The following is a 19,655-nucleotide window of genomic DNA, read 5'->3' on the forward strand; positions in this document are numbered from 1 at the left end:
GTATTTAGGATTCACACCGTTTTTCAAAAAAAGGAATACATTTATTGATTGTAAATTTCAAAAACATGCAAATGAATGTGTTCTTAATTAGAAACAGCATATTTCAAACATATTCATAGGCCTAGTTTTCATTAAATTATATTACACAGGGGGTGGCACTTGTCCGAAGGCGGCCATGTTTGTTATACTGTAGCTACGGACAATGATAAATGCAGGACGTGCAGTGTCTCCCTGTCCGTAATGAATGTTCCTTCTCTTTATGAAATCTGGCCCATGAGTGTCTGTGAGTCGTGTTTTCTTCATTGGAATGTTGTCATTTATTCTAATTTGCCCCGAATTAATCGTTTGTTGGTCCAACTTGTGACTGTAGATAACATGCGAGCTAATGTTAATTCTTCAGCATGTTATATCGTGTTGCTTTTTGTTGCATTTAGCTCGCTAGCATTTTTGTTTGTGCTAGCTATTTCTGTTTGGTATGTTAGCATATGCAAACGTTTGCATTGCTAATCATACTCGTTTTCTTAACAGACACAGAAATCTCTCTCTCTCATTCACATCTTGCACACATCCTTAATTCAATTAGGGCATGCTCCAAGGTTGAGGGGTAGACCATGCACTTACTCAGGTACAATAGTAAACACTTTACCGTCTGTCACACGGTAACACGGCCCTGCCCCCTTGTACAAAATAGCACGCATTGTTTGGATGTGCTGGGTTGATGAGGGAACAGAGAAATGCCTGCAACACCTGGGAGACCTAGGTGTTATTATTCGGTCTGATTTTCTTAAACCCAGGAGTTGACCGCGAAAGCATCAATGAGATTATTGAAAGCGAAGAGGCAGAATATAGACATAACCTTGAGGGAATGAAGTAAGCAGTGGAGGAGACCCACATTGGGGATGGTGATCGTTGGGGGTGGGGGGCTCTTTGTTAGACTGATGGCTGCTTGTTTAGTAGTCCAAGCGAAAACAGATTAGTCCATGAAGAAAGGGATTACCAACAATGATAGTCCCGTTGAGGGACGCGATGAAGTTGGAGCCAATCAAAGCACATGCACCCACACGCACCCCCCCCCCCCCCACACACACACACAAACACACACAGGCAGTGCTTTCAAAAGCAATCAACTACATTTTTGCTAAAACAAAGCCATTGATCTGCATATTTACCAAAACATTTAAAAATAGCACTTGTTGCCTGTCTGCACTTCCTGAAATTAAGTTTCACCATTGAATTTCATATACGGTATATGATTAGAATAATACATGATTTACATAAGATTTATTATCAGTGCAATACATTGTAATCCAATTCATATATTTGTTATGCTGTGATTTCTACTTATATATACATACTTATATATAGTATAAATTGGATTACAGCTATAATGTATTGCACTGATACTACACACACACACACACACACACACACACACACACACACACACACACACACACACACACATATATATATATATATATATATATATATATATATATATATATATATATATATATATATATATATATATATATATATATATATGTTGTTGGTTTTTTTTTATATAATGCACAGTATAGAAAAATACACTGTGCCATGACACTTTCCTGAAAAGTCAAGCCAGCATGGCAGGATGCACAAAAACAAACAATGGTGGAAATTCAACCAGGAGTCCTCATTGAAAGCAGTCTTACCGCATTTTGCAACCTCGTGTGTGACGCACAAAGGCCACACTGCAGAGAATGTGAGCGCAATGGTTCACTTCTCTATGAACTAATTCAGTTTCAAATTTCCTACAGCTCGCACTAAAACCAATACAAAAATAAACTAAAGCAACACTGTAACACTGCTTTTTATTCTGTTGGAAGAGGAGGAGGAACCTTCTTTTCTCTGCTCAAAGCAACCCTGGTAGCTACTTCTACGAAAATGCACACACACACACATACACACATTTACTGTATGCAAGAACTGCAGGACAATAGAATGGAACCATTTTGTGTTCTGACAATAGAGCATTCATTAAATTACATTAAATTAAATCATCTTTTTTTTAAAAAGAAGCTTTAAATTAACACAAAAATTGTGTACCTGGGTTTTCATTCAAAAGTTTTAATATTTGAAGTGATTTTTTTTTTAATACATATTTTGTTGAATCAGTCATATCATAAGGATATTTGCCATGTGGCTATATACAGTATCATCACATATTACTTTCAGTCCAGCTATAAGAGGAGCGTTGGTCCAATAAAAAATAAAAAATAAATCAAAAAATAAAGTTGTTCAGACTTAAATGCACATTTTGAACATCTCAGATTTCATATGACGTACAGTGAGTGTATGACCTGGTTTGCCCACAAAAATAAATGAGAAAATACACTAATGTCTGTGTTCTTGCTGACATTTACCTCTGGAGTTTTGATGTTCCAGCCCTACCCAGCTCATTGGAAGATGGAATCCCCCCCCCCCCCTCACTTCCTCCTCCCTTTCCTCCCACATGTTAAATTAGGCATTTCACTACTGCTGCGGCTTCTGAAGAGGCGGAAGAATGAGGACTTCCTGCAGAGGGCATTTAAGTGCAGGACTGAGGACCCCCCCCCCTTCTCCGACTCGCTCCAGAGTTCTCCCGTTCATCCTAAATGGGGTCAAGCTGCCAGCCAAGATCTCTGCTTTCAAAGAGCCCAAAGAGCGGCACCCCTCCAACTGGCCTTTTCTCCATTCCATCAGCAACCTTTTTTTTTTCTTTTCCCCTTTTTTTTTACCCCTCCCCTCCCACTCGGTTTCACAAATCGAACATGTAACTGGACTGCTTCATTTGACAAAAGGTTGAAAATCAAACCCAGGCACTAGTAATGTTTAGGAGACAGCTGGGATTATTAATATGTCCACGTCAACCCTTATTAATAGAATAAGTAATCTCAAAAAGGACGGGCGAGTCTGAAACATTACACTTCCAAGATGGAGTGAAATTAGTTCTTGTCCATATGGCTTTATGGTCTTTGTGTGTTATTCCTTGCAAACAGTGGACCAAAATTTCAATTCAGCTAATCATTACAGAACAACTTTCAGCCACATCTGATTCACACACACACGCGCAAGGTGATGCCAGGGGGGAGTGCGGATGACCCCAGAGACGTTAGGCGCTGCCCTAACGTCTACCAAAATCCAATTCAAACCTATCCACTAAAAGTCGATCCTAACGCTTAGAAAGAGGTCTGAACTTGTGGGGTCCACCAAAATGGTCCGCACAAGTGCAAGAGATCCACACAAAGACAACAAAATCCGGGATTTGTTCTCCACCATGTAGCAAAAAAACAAGGTCACAACACAGATTCATGTAAGACTTCTCTGTCAGGAGTAGCAACATACCTTTTATCTTCTCAACAGACCTCCATCATAGAGTTATCACTTGCTGAAGCTTAGCACAAGGAAAAAATTGAAAAACTGAAAATTGCCAGAGATAATTCCACAATGTGTCCATCTGTTGCTTATATATGTAGTTTCAGCTGTGTCCAGCGGCAAAAAGAATAGCCGTGCAGTGTTGTTTGCATCAATATCTTCAAGGCCGTCGCTCCAAAGAGCCTGAACGACACTGGTGAAAAACTCTCAGCCTTCCTCCGACCCCATACTCGCTTTTATTTAATTTGTCTATATAATGGCTGTGAATGTAAGCGGGGCTTTTGGGAGGGGCAGGCCAAAAGAAACAATACATTTTGATTGGCTTCCCCTTTTTGAAAATGACTGTCAAAGTGTGATTTACTATTGTTGGGGCAGAATAATGCTGAACAATGCAACTGGGGGCAGGGGGTTTAGTCTTATACATGCAAGCTGATATTGAAGGGGGTTTTGGCCGGGGTTGTCGGCTGTGGACTGGATAACCCTGCAGGGCTGCAACCAGGCCGGAGTTAGTGTCATAATTGGAGGCCTTCAGCTACCATTGTGGCGGCTATGTCAACAGAGAGGCCGCTGGGAGTTGCCTGGCATGGTGGGGTGGAGAAAAGGCCTTTTTTGGCCTTTGCTATTGCAGAGAGAGGAGCAGAGTATTGAAAAGTGCTCATGTGACTCTAGACGTTTGTGGCACTTCTTGTCCATATGCTAGTGCATCTTTCAGGATTTTGTCCAGATGATGTTCACTATACTATGACGCTTAGCAGAGGTGGGCACTTTGTCAGCACTGGCGAGGTGTTCGTCCTGTCCGTCGCCGACGGACGCCCACTTTGCCGAAAAAAGTGGCTAACGTCATGTGTCCGTCAGTCCGCCACACCCCTTGTTTCTTACTGAACGTGTTTCTTTCTCAACTCTCTTGCATGATTATCTGCTATACTGCTGCATCTTTACAGGACGAACCAGCCTGCAGTCAATGTGATGACAGTCACTTTACCCACTCGTGGGTTAGATTTCACAGAGAGACGGACGACAGTGACTGCCCTCAACTCAAGCCATACCGTCCTTCCTCACGACAAAATGTAATATCACCCAAAAAACAAAGATCAAGCCAAACAAAGCACAAATGAATGAAAGTTAAAGGATAGGATCCTGTTAAAGGATAGACTACATACCGTTCCAAAACATGATTATTTTGGCTACGGCCCATGCGACTCGGTACCAGTTTGGGACACTCGCCCTAATACACACTTACAATAAATTTAATGCAATCGATTTGATTTTATGCAAACGATTTTTTTTTTTTTAATTTTATTTTGCAATGATTTTCTTTAGGTCTTTAGGACAGTGTTTCTCAAATAGTGGAGTGGGGGGGGGTTCCTTGTTGTCAATGTTAAAAAGGATACAGTTTTAGGTATACAGTACTTATGCAATTTTTAAAGATAATAATCCTTTTTATAGAGGGGTGAAATGTTTTCTCTTTCCTAGAGGGGGCTTTGCAAAATATAATTGAGAAGCACTACTTTAGATGCAAACATACTGACTGTCAATCTGTTCATCCATCCCACTCCAGTCGGGAAAGCACATGTTTGCTATGGACTCTGTTCCCTCTGGCGAACACATTCGCTCAAATGATGAGGCAACCTTGAGAAAGCAGGCGAAACTGAACAAATAGTGGCATTAACACCCGCACACGCCTACACATGGATGTAAATACACACGCTCAGGGCACCGACACCTCAACAAACAGGCCTGATAACAGTAGTGGCACTAGCCAAAAGTCTCTTCGTAACAGCTTGCACATAAAGAAAGATTCAAGAGCATTGTTGTTTGCATTGTAGTACTATACAATGACATTTTTATTCTGTTCACTTCCCCCAGCAGATTAAGTTCCACAATCGAGCAAATAATAAATAGGCAAAAAATAAATAAATAAATAACAGTAATGGAGCAATAAGGGCAGTAATAATGAACCACTAAAAAAATTAAGACTTACATTCTGAGCATATTATGGAGTAGATGGAAACTGTATACATATGAGAATGATATATCATGTAGTGCATACATTTTGTAATGAGGAAAGATGGTGTGGCTTCACTTGTTAGCACCGGTTGTGCTGTCTCTCTGTAGCCCTCTCTAACCCTAACCCTAACCCTAACCCTAAGTTGAACTTTGTAAGAATGTTGTCATTTATGCTAATATGCCAAACTGTGTTTGTTTGTTGATCCAACAACTTGCGATTGTGGTTAACATACGAGCTAATGTTAGTTCTTATCCTCATCGCGTTATTTAGTGCTGCCTTGTATGCGTTTAGCTCGTTAGCATTTTCGTTTGTGCCAGGTATTTCTCTTAGGTATATGTTAGCAAAGGTTTTGCATTGAAAAGTACTCATTTGCATCTAATTAACGTTTTGTGTTGAAATGAATAGCATTTGAAATTCAGTTATATGATTGTTTTAATCAACATAATATGTGTACATTTTTGCACGTTAAAAGTCTTTTCAAGACTCAAGCAAGCCATTGTTTGTCGGCCCACAATGAAAATCTCAAGCTTTTACAGGTCAGCGGTAAAAAAAAGGTTCTTAAATCTCAATTCAAAATAATGTATGCATTTTATGCTGTATTGTGTTATTTTGCAACACACTGAAATTACCTTGTGACCAATCCAGTCACCCACACCCCAAATTAGAACAAGTGCAATAAAAAATGCATTGATGGATTATTTCTGAAACCACGTGTGAGTGAACAGCAGAAGAGTAGAAAAACTTGTGGGCAGCTGGATGCCACTCCACCATGTTTGTTTATGAGTAGAGCTGTGTCAGCGCTTTTGCTGCTGATGGTAGACACAGCGCACGAGAGAGAAGCGCCAGTCAGCATGGAAAGCAACAGAAGGCAGGCAAAGGCCACGGAGTGTCTGCAAAAAAAAACAAAAACAAATAATAATAATGGAAAAGTCTGCGTGTTGTTGTCTGTTGCTGTGATTCCATCCTGCACTTTTAAACAATATAATAAACCAATCTGTGACGCGGTAGATTCCCTGCCACTTTGAGTTTCTACTTAATGCTCATTTTAAGTGGGATGCAATGAAAATCAATTACGAGCAACAAAAAATCAAACCCGAAGATAGTATTGGATAAATTGCAATAGATTTTGTTATGGTTTCTGTTGTATTGTTTCACCAACGCGAGGGATCTGTTTAATTTACGGTTGGAGAACACTGTCACCAGTACGCTGTGCTGGAATTTGTGGCAAAGAGCTACCTGTGTATCCCTGCCAAATGAGTCCCATCTGAAAGAGTATTCCCAACTGCTGGGGACTTATTAACACAGTCAAGAGCATGCTTGAAATGAAAAATGTGTTTAATGTGTGCTCAGAGATGTCAATGATTTGACAAAAATGGTTGACCCAACATTGCGCAATATATCGCAATACGTATTATAAGACGCCTTTGCTCTATCACAATATGTCGCATTACACTTTTAAGACCATATATATATATATATATATATATATATATATATATATATATATATATATATATATATATATATATATATATATATATATATATATACTATGTTATCTTTTTTACTGTACACATTTCACCTGCACCTATCTGTACACACACCCGCCTAATGACAAGCCCCTCCCGTGCTGACATTGTGACCCTCATTACAGGCACAAAGAATCAGACAGCAATGGCAGGACAATAAGATGGAGAGGTTACTCTGAGTGACGAGATAAAAACGGCCATCCAGCAACAATGGCTTGATCACAAGTGTGGAATGGAGACAGTGCAGAGGAGAGGGTGGGACAAATTGAGGGACGCCTCAAAATTCATCTTGATTTAAGAAGTGAGCGCAGCCATCTTTATTCAAGAGTTTCAATTTCACATTGCATGTGTTTGTCATACTGTACGGTGAATGGATTTAGAGGATTTAATTCTACTTTTATCTGTGCAGTGAATTGGTTGGCTTAAGCACAAAAATACTATGAAAAATTTCATCTGTACTATAAACCTTTAAGACGAGATACAAAATATTTTCTTTTGGTATTTTAATACCTTTACTTAGATTCCCAGCATAGTGATGCATTGTTTATGCTTTGGCCAAAAACGGGTAGTGCATCCCACAATATCAATGTTAATATTCAAACTGAAGTTCAGTCGGCTAGGTTAGACGTTTATAAGAGAGATGGTTTCGGTGGGGCTAACGTTAGCAGCTAGCCTACGTCATCGATATTGTGTTTAACCGACTGTTTAACATGAGTTTTTGTATTTAAAGTTCAAGTGGGATTAAAGCTACTGTTTACAGCCATTTTTTCAAAGAAAATCTGGGTTTTTTTTCTAAATCAAATAACGTTCAAGTGGAAGTAAAAAGGTAAGGTAATTATGGTTAATATGGCGTTTTATTTCGAGCTCGGACCAATTTAGGCAATTCACATGTAAAATAAGATTCACTATAAGAAGGATTCAGAATAGAAACTGCACTCGGGACCGGATGAAATTTGTATCTAGAGGTTCACTGAACTCGGATTATTGTGGTGCACTCCTGAACTGGATCTATAAAAACTATTAAGAAGCTGGAATTTCTCTGTGCAATCATGTTGACTTAGGTGAGACTCAGATGCTCACATTGGTGTTGACTGGCGTTTATTTCTTTTCCTGTCAGTCAAAGCTCACAGCTCTCCTGTCATACTTCTCAGTCTCTCTCTCTTTTTTCTAGATCTTTTCACAGCCTTACACACAAATGCATCTTTCAAAACCTTGCGAGCAACTTCTCAGTCTGCCGCCTCGACTTTCGCACTCTCATCTCACCCAAGGCCTCAAAGAAGAATGGCATATAGCACATTAGCAACAGCCTGCAAAACATACTGAGGCCATTCACTCTGACCTCAAAATTAATTAAGGTCACTCATCCAGTTGCATTCCGAGCTTTCCCATGTGCTCGTTGTACTTCTCTGTGTGGCCAGTTTAAAAAGAAGCTGAAGTGTATGGTCTCCAGAAGGACATCTAACGTTGAACTAGAAACCCAAACAGGGCAGCAAATTAAACAAAGTGACCCTGTCTTAACCCTGTTCCAGCATTTTTTAAATGTGTTGCGGTATCAAAATTAGAGAATGTGGTATCAAGATGAGAGAATATTTGCATTTAACTCCCGGGCAAAATTTTGACCCGATTTGGGCTTTTTGATGTTTTTGATGTGTGACATCAAAGAAAAAACAGACAAAATAAACAATAGGAGGCTAAAATATTGCATAGATTGTCCAAACATGACAACTCTCAATATGCCACGCTGCCATGCCCTTCTAAATTCTTGCAAACGGGAGGTCGAGAGATACAACCCATAGGTGTCAAATTAAGCCTGTGTCGGGCTTATTTACTGCCATTCAAAATCGGAAATACTGTATTCACAATTTTGGACATATTGAAAACCCCATGTTTTAGCTTGCATTTCCCATGATTTTTGCATTAATCGTTTCAACAGCAACTCGAGAAAGAGGCGCAATAGTAATTTTTGTGTCGACATCCCAAAACCACCGTGCGGCGCGAGTGGCCAATTTATGACATTCTCAAGCCTTTCAATGACTTTGATGATTGGCTTAGCCTGGACTCCCATAATGCAAAAGTCTTCAAAAGTCATAATACTATAATTATGACATAATAAATAGTCCTATTTCAATTCAATACATATATGAATGTACAACATACTTACTTTTATCGCATTTCCCCGGACCCCAGATTTAAAAAAAAAAAAAAAAAAAATTGCCCCCACCATTTTCAGTTGTTGTTGGGAAATTACCAGGTTGCCCCCACTCATTTTCTTTATGTTTAGAATTTATTCTCATCACAGATTCAAACCCTAAATCTCATAACGGTGAGGCACATCTGTGCTGACTAATGGTGATAATAATGCCAGGCGTCCGGGGGTTAAAAAACATAATCAGTAAGATATATATTCTTATATGTTCTAAAACGGTTGTGGGTTTTTTTTGCTTTACTACCTAAAAGAAGGGTGAAATTTGGAGTACCACGTCTTCCGCGCTATAAGGCGCACCGGATTATAAGGCGCACCTCAATTAACGACATATTTTAAAACGTTTTCCATATATAAGGCGCACCCTTAAATAATTACATATTTTGAAACGTTTTCAATTACAATATAGTAATAAAGTAATAACAAGAATAACAACAAATAACTCTAAATTCTCAATAGCATAATGACTCAATATCAATATGAGCAACCTTGTTCAACTGTAAACACACAAAAGAAACAGGTAAAGCTTACTTTATCACTTCATTTCCCATCTACGAATCCCAATCTCAATATTGATCCATATATAAGGCGCACCTGATTATAAGGCGCACCATAAGCTTTTTTTTAAAAAAAACAAGGCTTTTAGGTGTGCCTTATAGTGCGGAAAATACGGTACTCTTTCACATAGGGTCTGATAGGTTTGTATTAGTTCAGCTCTTTGGTTGTCAGTGTGATATTAATTTTCATTTGATGAAATGAAACCTTTGCAAGTGATAAATATGCAAGTAAAAAAAAACCCACAGAGCTCAGGAAGGGGGAGAATCTGCCCATATTGTGGATTTTAGTTGCATTCATTACCATTAGCATGCTGCTGTATGTAGAGAGAGTGTGAGTCTAACTTATTTTAAGTGCCAAAGAGATACGTTAAAAACAACAGAAGACACCATAAAAAGGCATTGATGTGAAATGTTGGGGGGGCACCATCAGCTTTTTAAAAAAATTAAGGCTTTTAGGTGCGCCTAATAGTCCGGAACATACGGTATACCCACTTCTCAAGGGACCACTACACCACTGGTCTCATCCTATCCCAACTAATCAGCATGTTGCCCTGCAATGGCGAATCAGCACACTCATCCTCATACTCATGAATGATCAATACACTGGCCATCTATTTGGACTTAAGATTGTCAGCACAAGTGGTTCACAGAGGGCGAATGTCACACGTGGTTGTTCTGTCATGACATCAATAGGATGTCATTGTCAGGTTGAATCTCAGGCTCACACACACACACTCGCGCGCGCGTGCATGTGCACACTAACACGCACACACAGCAACAAAGGGACCAACAAGAGTTGATGCTTATCAGTCACAATCGGAAATTAAAGGAATGGTCCAGTGCTAATATGCAGATATGCAGATTGAGAAAGATTGAAAGCTGTCTCATCTACACGCATGCACACACACACACACACACACACACACACACACACACTTCCACATACACACACAACTTCAACTAATAATGTAATAATGAATGTACCGTATGCCTAATATCACACTGCAGGAAGTATAATATTGTGATCTGGATGGAAAACATTCCCAACAACTGTCATCTAATGTATGTTCTGGTGTGACATTTTCTAAAAGCAGTTTCTTCACCATTGTCTCTGTGTGGAGCCCAATGCAAACAAGGAATAGCTCTTGCTCCCTCATGCGCACCACTTCTCTTGAAAACAAGACGCTGGCATGCAAGCTGATAGTCATAATGAAAAGCATGAGGGTCCCAAAATCCAGTCAAATTTGGGAATCCTGAAAGGAACCATTAGAGATAGCGGGAAAAGTGTGTGCGTGTGCAGTATTATTACAGGTTTACTTCAGGTCCCTTTTGTTCGGAGAGCTTGCTTTTTAAAATCAGACGCCCGTTTGACAAGCGCGTTATTGCAGGTATTACATGAAATTGTCATGTTAGCTGGAGGGGGTTTGAGGTGCTTTTGGGTCAATACTGTTTAGCTGCCTCAGTGGAGGAGCGATTAGGTCTTTGTCTGTCAATCAAGAAGCGAGTTCAAATGCACATGCACACACACTAAACTGTGTACGCAAACAGAAACTTGTCACAGCTATCAACTGTCACACTGCACTGATAACTGTGCACTTACAGTTTTTTTCTGGTTGCTTAAGCACATTTTTTTAAACTATTGGCTATTGCTGCCAAACCCATCACACTAATCTGGAAAAACCATTGACCAAAATAGCAAAACATTGTTTCTTTATTGCAAAGTCAAATAAGTCTTGGTTAAGTCGCCAAACTGTGGGAAAAAAAAAAAAGAAAAAGAAAAAAAAGTATTTGTAAACAGGGAGTCACAGCTAGTTAAAGTTGCTTGCTCATGCTGTGTGTAAATTCATCTTTAATGGGCTGAATCTTCTGAGGAAAAAATTGCGAGACATCATGAGCTGAATGGGGGAGCGATTGGAGGTTGGCTGATGTTACGTTAGCACTGAGACTCTATCCAACAAGAATTTTGGGTTACTTTTATTAAGACCAATTATTCTGTAAAAAAAAAAAAGAAAGAAAAGTAGTTCGTAATTGTTAAAAGTTGATATATTGCTTTTTTCTTTTGTCAATGTTAAAAAAGGATATGGAATTAGGTAAACATATACAATTTTTATAGATAATATTCTTATTTATGGTCAGTATGATAATCATTTCATCTGTATTGAATTTCAAACGTTTAAAGACTTGACTGGATAGAATATTTTATGTATTTTAATCCCTTTATTACCGCTCATCCTTACAATGGTCGCAGGCTTGCTGACGCCTATCTCAGCAAGCTAGGGGCAGTAGGCGGGGGGGACACCCTGAACTGGTAGCCAGCCAACCGCAAAGCACACAGAGACGAACAAGCATTCACACACCCAATCACACCGATGGACAATTTAGTATGTCCAATTGACTTGCCATGCATGTTTTTGGAGTGTGGGAGGAAGCCGGAGCGCCTGGAGAGAACCCACGCGGGCTCGAGGAGAACATGCAAACTCAACACAGGAAGGCCGGAGCCAGGTGGATTCAAACTGGGACCTTTGAACTGTGAGGCGGTGCTATTCACTGCGCCACCGAGCCGCACATTGACCAGAGTTATTTATCGACTATAGCAATTGTACAGTGAAACTTAGTGTTAGTTTACCTTGTCATTATTACCAGTTTGCAAATGCTGGTGAACCCACAGTGGAAAGCGTCAGCATATCTTCTACGTACCACATACCCCGCATGAGTCTCCTAACCGCTTGTGGTGGAAGTGTCACCCCTGAGCGCGGGAACGACCATCTTGCCTGCTTTAATTTATGCCCATTCTCAATTCTCCGCATGTTTTCTTTTCGCGTTACTATGGCACCGCTCTAAATGGTTTGTCAAATCACTGGTGTTTTCTGGCAACAAGGACAGCTCTTCAGGTGTCTCGCACAAAGGAAGAATTATATTCTTCCTGTCCCTGACAAACTGAAAGTAAAGGGTGTATGTCCATGTTGTGTACGTATTGTCCATATTCAACCTGTCATCTGCTGCCGCCGCACTCATCTCTGCTGTAGTAGGGACTAATAACAGGAAGTAAACGTTTTTCTCCTCCGATTTCACTGCGATTTGGAGGGAAAAAACCCGCCCCTTTGTATTGCATTGTGTTACTCTCGTTTTTAAGTTTTTGGTAATGCATTACTTTACCGTGTTACAGCAAAAATTAATGCATTACAGTATTACATTACTTAAGCAATGCATTACTCCCAACACTGCTCTTAGGACAAGTTTTAAGTCTTATTGGTGCAAAAGAGCCAAGGGCATTTAATGGGACAGTCTTAAAACTGTTTGTAGGTATATGAATTGAGCAAATGTCATATGAAAAAAAGCAGTCGCCAGAGCCAGTAGTTCAGTGGCTGTTTACTTTGGTTGTGGTCAAAAGGACAGCAATCTTCTAAGACTTAAAAATTTATAAGATAATGGTCAGACATAAAATTAGTGTATGACAAGATCGTAAAAAATGATAGCACAAAATATGAAATAATACTATTCCTATGCGTTGCTGAAACCAAATGTATCGAATACTAGCTGAAACACTGTCATAAATGGATTCTGGAAGAGAGCATGTGCAATTTAAGTCACCCATAGTATCTGCATAAGTTACCAAATCAACAAGTTCAGGGAATTGGTCAAAAAACACAGAGTAAGGACCAGGCGGATGATAAATAATTACAAGATAAAATAAAACTTAACACATTTGCCGACACACTGAAAAATGAGGGGAATGCAAACAAAATGTCCAATTAAAAATGTTCATTTGTCATTGGTATCGCCATTTGCCGTTGGTAACTAACAGCCCGCCACGCCAGTAGGCAATTGTGCTGCCTTCCCACACATTCCCTCAAAATGTATTAGCTGTCGTGATTAAACTTTGCTTGATGATTCTTTCCTTTTCAACTGCTTTTCATCAACATCATCTTAATACCTTCCATTGATACCATCTTGGATTCCACAGCTGTTGTTGTCTGGGCGGAAGACTTTCAAAATCAATTTGAATTTGAACAAGCTGAACATGTGGTAGATGCTAATGACAGGACACGTGAGATGGAAATGGCAATAAAATATCCACTTACTGTATGTATTAGCCATTAGCTAACTCGCTCATTTTCAGCCGGCACGGAAAGGCAGACTAAATGATTTGAATCTTATTGGATGTCATGGCAACAGTCCAAAAGAAAAAAAGCTACAACTACAGTAGCTCCCTTTGACTTCATTAAGAGCCAATAATACAATCATGATTTCCCAACAACAGATTCCAACATAAAGCAATACACATATATAAGATACTTGCATCAAATGGTTAAATGTACAACTTGAATCATTTAGTGGAGTGGTTCTCAATGTTGGGCCAGTGGCCTGACTACAGGGGGTCCGTGAAATAATTTGGCTGTTTTGGAACTAATTTAGTTGATATTTTACCTGTTACAGATTTGTGGCTTCTTTGGCTTAGTCTTTGTTTTTTGGTGCCACTTCTGGTTGCTGTTGATAGTGCATTTTGTGGTGGGGAAGGACAGTTGTGGGATCTGGCCCAAGAGTGTCAATGAGTTGTGTTTTCTTCGTTGGAATGTTGTCATTTATGCTATATATATATATATATATATATATATATATATATATATATATATATATATATATATATATATATATATATATATATATATATATAAACAATCTGGTGTAAAGTAAAGTAACTGGTATGGTGGTGTAAAGATAAACCGAGTCGAATCGGTTATCAATCTGTAACGTATGAGATCCAAGTGCATCGGTCGATGGAGCCCTGAATCGGTTAAAAAACCCTAATGGCCCGGTTCTATGGCCGAAAATCGTTTTCCTGACTGCCGTTGATATGCTCTTCTCTTTAGCTAAGCGTAGCATAAACTCTTACGAGATTTCAGTGTTGACGTTTAACCCGTGACGTCGGCTGCGTAGAGAGTGCAGTAATATGGCCGGATGATGCGGACCAAATATTCAGCGCTCCTCATCTGAAATCCAAAGTATGGATATCGTTTGTATTTTTCAAGGAAAAAAGAAAGCTCGACAAAAGCCAGGCGATTTGCAAACTCTGCAGAGCCACCATCAAATACACAGGGAGCACAACAAATCTGAGCACCCACCAGGTGAGACGACACGGAGGGGCAGACGCTGGTGAGCAGGATGCAAGCGCGGCTCGCACAGCGAACCCAAACAGCACAAACAACAGCGCGCCGAACAAACACAAAAAAATCAAAAGAGTTTTTCCAGCAGCAATTATGTCACAACTCAACGAGATCCAAGGCAACTATCGCTCCATTCATTGCCAAAGATTTACGGCCGTATAGTGTAGTTGAAAGTGACGGCTTGTGTGTCCCTGAAACGTACAAGAAGTTAAAGGATGAAGTTAAACAAGAACTTTCCCAAGCAGAGAAGGTGGCAATGGCCACGGATGCATTGGACTCCGTGTGCAACCAACTCGTATGTGACGATTACGGCTCACCATATTTCCCCAGACTGGGAATTGAGGAATCACGTTTTACAAACCAGAATCTTCAATGACAGTCGCGCCTGAAGTTTGAAGTTATTTTTTGCTTTTAATTGGCAACTGTTTTGTTAATTAACAAATTTATTTTTTTTTACATCTAACCTCAGCTCAGTGTATTAGCAGGAAGTTTTGCAAACCTGCCAGTTTTGCATTTCAGTACATTATAAGGGTTACATTCATGTTGAGTAGGCCTGGTGTATTATTTCTTGGACACTAAATAAACAAAAGGTGAAATTACACGTGTATGGGCCCCATTGACAATATCGTTAATTTGTATTGAATCGAATCGTACCGAATCCTTTACTTGTCTTAATGAACCATCCCTGAATCGGATCGTAGCCTGTGAATCGAGATTTGAATCGGATCGTTTTCCCAAATAGAAGCCATTGGAACATATAGTTGGGACAGAACATTGGGTTGTTTATCAAAATATATATTTACATTATGTGTTAATGCCATTTTATTTTATATTCAATTGTGAACATATTCATGACTTCAAAAGAGCAATCAGTTCAACCAGTTTATTATGTTTTTAAAAATGTAATAATTTTGACATTTGTCAAAATGAGTTTTTGTCTACAGTACAATTGCTTGGTAACGAGACGATGAAGTCAGCAAAGCTAAAGTGGCATTTTATTTTATCAAGCTGTTTTTGACTAAATAATTGGCACCAACCTTTTGGGGGGAATTGTTACGAGGAGGCGTGTGAGTTTTATTTTCTAAACTTCAGTATAGCTGAAAAGTAACAAATATACTTGCTGTCAAATGCGTTGAATATGTTGCTGAATAAAACAGGCACTCATGTATGGCTTAGATTGTTTTACTTTGGTTAGTTCCCGCAAACATTTTGTCCTTGGAAAATTTGCTTTCTAAAAGGGGTCCCTGACTCCAAAAATTTCGAGAGCCCCTGATGTAGTGTAGAACTAAATTCTGGTACAAACCTTTCCAAATCAAATTATTTCAACCGGTGCGACATAGATTTTAAGGATGCTGTAATTTGCTCTTCTTTGTCTACATCAGTGCTTCTGAAATACCCCCCCCCCCCCCCCCCCCCACGCCGACCATAAATAAGAGTATTAGTTATAAATAACTAATACATTAAATTGTATAAATATACCCAAAAGTGTATTCTTTTTAACATTGACACAAGGAAAAAGCAATATAAAATATTTTTTTAGCAACAATGAACTACTTTTTTTGACAGCATTTTATCCAGGCTAAAGGTTTGCCCAGACTCTACGTTAAGGGGAAAATATCAGGAACCGTCCTTCAGGCCACCTGGCAAAAATTTGGAAATTGTGAATCAATCAATGATATGTCCCTGTTAGGTTTTGATCCAACAGTGTCATTATGTCGATGCATGTCCTGTTTAAAAAAACATTCACGTAAGAAGTGAAATGATGCTATATCATGGGCCGACAGTCAGAGCTGCGCTTGCGAGCGGCGATGATTTTCACTTCACTTTTGTGTGCGTTAATGAAAAGAGCTGGAGCCTAATGGGATTTGGTGATAAGAAATTACCAGCGCCAGGTCCTTGTCTTTTGTCTCTCGCTGGGGGAATTCAATGGCTCAGCCAACAAGAGGGAACGCAGGGCCCCAGTTGCCGTAGAGACGAGAGAAAACAGACGTTTGGCGTCGCCATGGCAAACGTTGTCAAAGTTCTTTTCACACACTAATACAACACATACACAACCGTGGCTACATTCGTGTGCATTTTGCACACAAAATGTCACGACAGGAAGGATTTTGCAATGATATATATAGTATATATACATATTCTGAAATATACTGTATATTCTACTCCTGGGGGGAAATGTTGACCCAAATTGGGCTTTTTGATGTTTATGATGCGTAATATCAAAGGAAAAGCATACAAAAAAAAAAAAAAAAACATTTGGAGGATAATATATTCCATTGATTGTCAAAACATGATGACTCTCAATATGCCACGCTGCCATCCCTTCTAAACGCTTGCAAACGAGAGGTCCACCCAATAGGTGTCAAATGTATTGCCTTTCAAAATTGGAAGTGTTGTCAGTTTTGAACATATCGAAAACCCAAAGTTTTATCATGCATTTCCCCCAATTATTGCATTAATCCTTTCAATAGAAACTCGCAAACGGGGTGCGATAGACTTTTTTTGTGTTGACACCCCAAATTTATGCCAATTTATGACTTTCATTGACAGCCAATTTATGACTTTCATTGACTTCGATGATCGGCTTAGCCTGGACTCAAATAATGCAAAAGTCTCCAAAAGTCAATAATCTATCTCTAAAATAATTTAAAAAAAAATGTTCAATTTCATAAATCTATAAATTTACAGCGTAGTTTATTTTGCTATTATCACATTTTTACCATTTAGGGCTGACACTGAACATTCTGAGGGGTTGAAAGTAAATACATATTTATATTTGACGATGTTATGACCCTTTCAAAGTCAGCCCAAGTTGGCCAGGGTGGTGATAAATCCCCAGACACCCAGGGGATTTTTTTTCCCCACCATTTTCAATGATTGCACCCATTCATTTTCTCTATGTTTATAGTTTATTCTCCTTACAGCTTCAAACCCTAAATCTCATAACGGTGAGGCAGACGTGCTAGCTTATCAACCCTCATGCTGCTATCCTGCTATTTAAAATGTATATGATATGACAGCAACAATCTCAAGAAAAAGTTTCTCATAGCTGTTATTTGAATGCAGGCCACACACACAGCAACCACAATAGAAGGGAGCAAAAAAGCAAAAAAGGGCCAGTAGGAATGTGAGAGAGAAAAAGACAAGGAGAGAGAGAGAGCGAGATGAAGAAACCGGCAGTGTGTCAGCTCCATGGCGGATTGCAAAACAAGCAAATTACAGAGCGGCAGTAAAAAGAGAGTGTCCTTGTCATTCAGCGCTGCTATGGAGGATTTCCCGAATTATAGTAGCGTGTTTAGCAGGCTGCACTATGCCTTCCACTCCGGCAGGGAACTGTAATGGCTCTCTCTTTTCCAAAAAATGAAGGCCAAAAGAACGGGTGCCTCTTGCAAACGGTAACGTAAAAATTTGATTGTATTTACACCATTGGAGAAAGATTGATGTGTCAGCCACATACGATGAGGTTTTACGCACAAATGTGCATTTTCATATCAACCGTAATCTCTTTGACAATACTTACCATAAAGGGATGCGCTACATGGCGGATGTCAGGTGGCTGTTAGCAGCAAGTGCAGCTAACAGCTGCTCATCTTAGCTGAGGTTGTTACAGCATTATTTTCAATAAAAGAAGTGAGCAGACTGAACCAATGTCTGACTTCATCCTTGTTTACACACAGAAATATTACTAAAACAGAGAGGATCATGTTATACATCAAGTTTTGATGTCCCCAGCTGATATGATTAAGAGCAGCAAGGTAGGCAGCCAAGTGCCGGTTAGGCAACACAGAAAGCTAATCCATTTGACTCGTTTATTAATTGCAGGGTTTTTGGCATACACACACAATCGTGAATTTGATGAAACATGGATGCTGCTCAACTTTGGGTACAACTGCTTGGAGCACAGCATGTTACACTGGCGCTAAAATTCACTGATCACTCTTATTGTAGGAAACCTGAAATACAATTAACTTTATGTGTAACAAGTATATGGTTTACGGATATGAATTTAAGAAAATATCAAGATTTTGGTTGAGTATTGTGGCCAAAGTGTTGGTGCTTCATATGCAGCAACATAGAAAAATAGAAGTTTCACCCCAAAATTAAGAATGTGTGTCATATATATGGGGGATTACGGTATTTATCATTTTGTTCAAGTTGTGTGAACTTACTATTTTCACTGTGTATGTTATTACTTGACCAATACCACCATGTGCACAGCACTTTGTAAGCAATAATGACTGTTTTAAAGTGTTATATAAATTAAATTGGGTTTGAGCTCCAGCAAAGCTGACTACTGCGAACCAAAAACTTCAAATTGTTGGTGAGTAGATGTCATATTATCCCAGATTAATATTTTGATTCAGTACATTTTTATTGTGAAGGAGTTTCATCTATAATCAAAGTAAATGGTTTTATAGCATCCCCAGTAAGAACGCTAGTAGTTTCTCTTGCAGGGAAGTCGAAGACACACACACACACACATACACAAGCAGTAATGACATTTAAATGGCTCATTTGAAGATAAAAGGCGTGCTGACATCAAATGAGAGCCTTGTTCCGCAGAAATGAAGCTTGCATAAAAGGGCTTGCGTTTGTCTGCGCAAACACAATAAGGACACACCAACAAATATTACCACATTGCGATGTAAACAGTTTATTAACATTGCCACGTTGCACAGGGTCCGGCCAATTTAGGCTGGCAGAAATGATATTGTCTATGAAATACTTAAAACTACATGAAGGACCCTTTTATGAACATAATGGGCCTTTAGTGGAGAATTAATTAAAGCTTTTTAT

The 19,655-nt window shown here is 39.2% G+C and overlaps 1 long non-coding RNA gene across 3 annotated transcripts in view; it reads right to left on the bottom strand.

Moving 5' to 3' along the window:
- The window catches only part of LOC148426941 (uncharacterized), a 74,809-nt gene that overhangs the window by 8,081 nt on the left and 47,073 nt on the right, over positions 1–19,655 (bottom strand). For 2 of the 3 annotated variants that reach the window (XR_015863970.1, XR_015863971.1), the window contains exon 1: positions 3,367–3,614. The exons of the other annotated variant lie outside the window; for it this stretch is intronic. This is a non-coding gene — a long non-coding RNA (uncharacterized LOC148426941). Of the gene's footprint in view, positions 1–3,366; positions 3,615–19,655 lie in introns of those variants that run through there. 3 annotated transcript variants of the gene reach the window in all.

Source organism: Hippichthys cyanospilos, chromosome 2 (genome assembly GCF_059441005.1).
Source record: "Hippichthys cyanospilos isolate Australia breed blue-spotted pipefish chromosome 2, RoL_Hcya_1.0, whole genome shotgun sequence".
Taxonomy (NCBI): Eukaryota; Metazoa; Chordata; class Actinopteri; order Syngnathiformes; family Syngnathidae; genus Hippichthys; species Hippichthys cyanospilos.